At 25.7% G+C, this 3,557-nt stretch overlaps 1 long non-coding RNA gene across 1 annotated transcript in view; it reads right to left on the minus strand.

The window, feature by feature from the left end:
- Positions 1 to 2,679, minus strand: part of LOC106683218 (uncharacterized) — an 8,624-nt gene extending 5,945 nt beyond the window's left edge. The window contains exon 1 of the long non-coding RNA XR_001343522.3: positions 2,488 to 2,679. This is a non-coding gene — a long non-coding RNA (uncharacterized lncRNA). The remainder of the gene's footprint in view (positions 1 to 2,487) is intronic.
- Positions 2,680 to 3,557: the final 878 nt, after the last annotated feature.

Raw genomic sequence — 3,557 nt, forward strand, 5'->3', positions numbered from 1 at the left:
ATAAATAAATATTTTTTTGTCTATTTATGTTTTTCTTTGCTGACCGCATTCCCCCGACCATCTTCTCCAATCAATTAAAAAAATACATATAATGAAAACATTTTATATATATTCTTTTTACTTTCTTGAAACTGGTAAATAAAAATAAATTGTATCCAATTTGGCTTAAAACACTCTTTATTCCTTTAAAAGTCCAACGTTTCGGCCAATTCGTCCATCCTCAAGGACAATCTATCACATAACAGCTTTTATTATACCCTAATTTTTAGCAATTTTATCTGATTATTAATTAAATGGCATACTTTAAATACAATTTACACTCAAATTAATAATTTAAAAACTTTTTGCCGGCTATTCTGTCAGGTCATCTATTCAGTCAAAATAATCCTATGAGAAAATAAAAAATGAGGGAATCATATTAATTTATTAATAAGCTTTCCTTAGCTTATGTCTAATTACCTAGTTTGACACTCTTCACATTAATATTAAAACTTTTAATTACAAATCAATTTAATACTATTATTATTTGTTATCATAACAGTATTAGTAACCTTCCTTACACTCAGGTCAGGCATATAATTTATTTATTTCAACCGTATTTTAGTTAAAATTCTTATTTCTTTTATTATTAAAATCCATATCAAAGTTATTTGTAAATATTAACATATATTTTACCCATATATTTGCATATTGATGGTTCCGATTTCTTTTGTCCGTTTTAAAATTCAATGTATAATTAATGATTTATGATGTGTAAATAGACCCCAGGAATTTTCTTTATGTAAAATTATTGTATTGTCAAAATGAAATATGTGCTGGTTTTAGCCTACAGGCAGCACTAGTGCTGTTTTATTGGGATTCTTCTGATGTATTACTGTGTTCATACATTCTATACATTGAAACCTTATTAATAAATTAATATGATTCCCTAATGTATTATTGGCTCGTAGGATAATTTTGACTAAAATTTCAGAATAGCCTGTATCAAGTTTTTAGTTATTGATGTGAGGGTAAATTTTATTTAGAGTATGCTATTTTATGAATAATAATGTTGTTTGTTAAAATTGTTAAAAATCAATGTATAATAAAAGCTGTTATGTGATAGATTGTCCTTGAGGATGGCTGAATAGACTGAAAAATTGGACTTTTAAAGAAATAAAGAGTGTTTGAGACAAATTGGATACAATTTATTTTATTAAAACATCATATTATTAATTGCTTCGATTGACCTAACTGTTAAACGATATTAAAAAAAAAATTAAATAATGATCGAGAACTTGTTAGAAGAAAACTTTTACCCAAAAAGGCATATAAATAAATCATGGTATACAAAATCAACAATATCCTGAATTAAATAATTATAAAAATTATATCTTTCATGACTGCAAATATTGTATGATGGTATAAATTGTATGATAATTACCGTCGTAAATACTGTCATAATAATGAATACTTGAATGTATAGGAGAAATGTCTGAACAAATAAAGCCAAGAATAACCCAATACATGACAATTTGTAAATATATTGGAAATAAAATTATCTGTAGTTGCTCAATCTAGCATAAACTCAAATCATAAATTATATCTCTAAAAATCCCCTTTTATTGGATAATGACAGCTAAGTAAAAAAAAAGATAATCCTAGAAGCTTTACATATTACCAAAAATATATAACATAATAAATTATAAATACAGACACAATATTTAAATACCACTATGGCAAAAATAAGTATTTTTAAAATAAAATAAAAACATTATAAAACGTAAATAGTTATGATTTACAGAGCCTAACTAAGATTAATTTAATAAGTAATAAATTAAATAATCTTAGTAAAAGTAATTATAAATTCTTAAAAAAGATATATGGGAGGTAATAAATGAGTGCATATGAATAGATACGAGGTAGTCTCTAATCTTCAACCACCACATTTGTGACAAGCTTAAGAATCAGGTACAGTAGGTACAGTTCTAATATTTTTTATAAATTAATATAAAACTTTAAATCAATTTAAAGTATCTGATGAAACATCGCACGGATCAGACAAAAATTATTGCTAGAGATCTTAAATTGTTATCTATTATATGCTACGATATAACTATAACTTTATTTAGTACTATACTATAACTCTAACTAAACTATAACTACTCAATCACAGTTTATGCCTAACGTTACAAAGGCTTAAAACCAATAACTCGATAAGTTCTTCGACGCTGGATACAATGAACTTGTGATGACAAGTTTTAACTAGCTTACTGGTTTTAACCGACTCCCATCCGTATGCCTCCTCATTGATTAATTTATCAGCTGCTAGTAACTGAGGAGTTCTTTACAAGCACTTCTGTTTTAAAAACGCATATATCCATAATCAACTTAACGTTGTAAGTGCAGATTTAAAAAAAAAAAAAAAATACGATTTGATTGTATATCACTTTTTGGCATCACTTAAAAAGTTTATATCTACTTAGAATAGAAATTTATCATTCTTACATATTAGGATGTGTTACATCTGTGAAGTCGAAAATCTAGAAACTTTAATTATAGGGCTTATATCACATATGTACGTAACTGAGGAGTTCTTTACAAGCACTTCTGTTTTAAAAACGCATATATACCATAATCAACTTCGTTTTAAGTGCAGATTAAAAAAAACAAAAAAAAAAAAATTGATAGTATATCACTTTTTGGCATCACTTAAAAAGTTTATAGTTTTAGAATAGAAATTTATCATTCTTACATATTATGTAATGTGTATCATCTGTGAAGTTGAAAATCTTGAAAATTTAAATTATAGGGCTTATAGCACATATGTACGTTGTCTAAATAACATTTTATATATTTTTCTTATTTTTACCGTGTATACATTTTTTTTTCTAAAATTTAATTATTTTATGTATTTTTTAAAAATTAGTCTAGGAGTTTTGGTTGAATTCAATTCGTTAGTATTAAAAAAAATAAAATAAAACTTGAGACAATATTTGTGATAGAATTTTAAAAATTTAAAACCAATTTTAATAAAAAGAACTCTATATTTTATTTATGTATATTTTTATAATGAGTATTTTATAAAAAGAAAAAAACTCACACCTTACATTCTCTTGCACATCCTGGAACCAACTGAAGAGGTTAAAAACGGAAACGAACAGTTGCTTCCTCCTAGTGTTAGTAAATGTGATGGGGTGGAAACAGTAAATTATTTCACCCCAATTTAGGATTAATTTAATCAAAATGATGTATAATTACTAGTCAAAATTGATGAGTCTGCAAAATTGGGAAATAAAAAATGGTGGCTGTTTCAAAACGTTAAAAAAAAATTAACTTTTCATTCGGAGCTCTATATCTTTAAAATTACCAATAACACTAGAAAACCTAAGAGAACATCGTTTAAAGTAGAGTAAACATGAGCAATAATAGAGCTATTTACATTTAATGGTTGGGGGGATATAGCTTTTAATATTGCAACATTTCATAAAGAATGCACTGAAAAATAAATTGTTAGTGAATTTATTTTGAGTAATCTATATCCCAAAAACTATTCGACGTACAGATGTCTATTAGCA

This window comes from Halyomorpha halys, unplaced genomic scaffold (assembly GCF_000696795.3).
Source record: "Halyomorpha halys isolate HHAL.00 unplaced genomic scaffold, Hhal_1.1 Scaffold26.1, whole genome shotgun sequence".
NCBI lineage: Eukaryota > Metazoa > Arthropoda > Insecta > Hemiptera > Pentatomidae > Halyomorpha > Halyomorpha halys.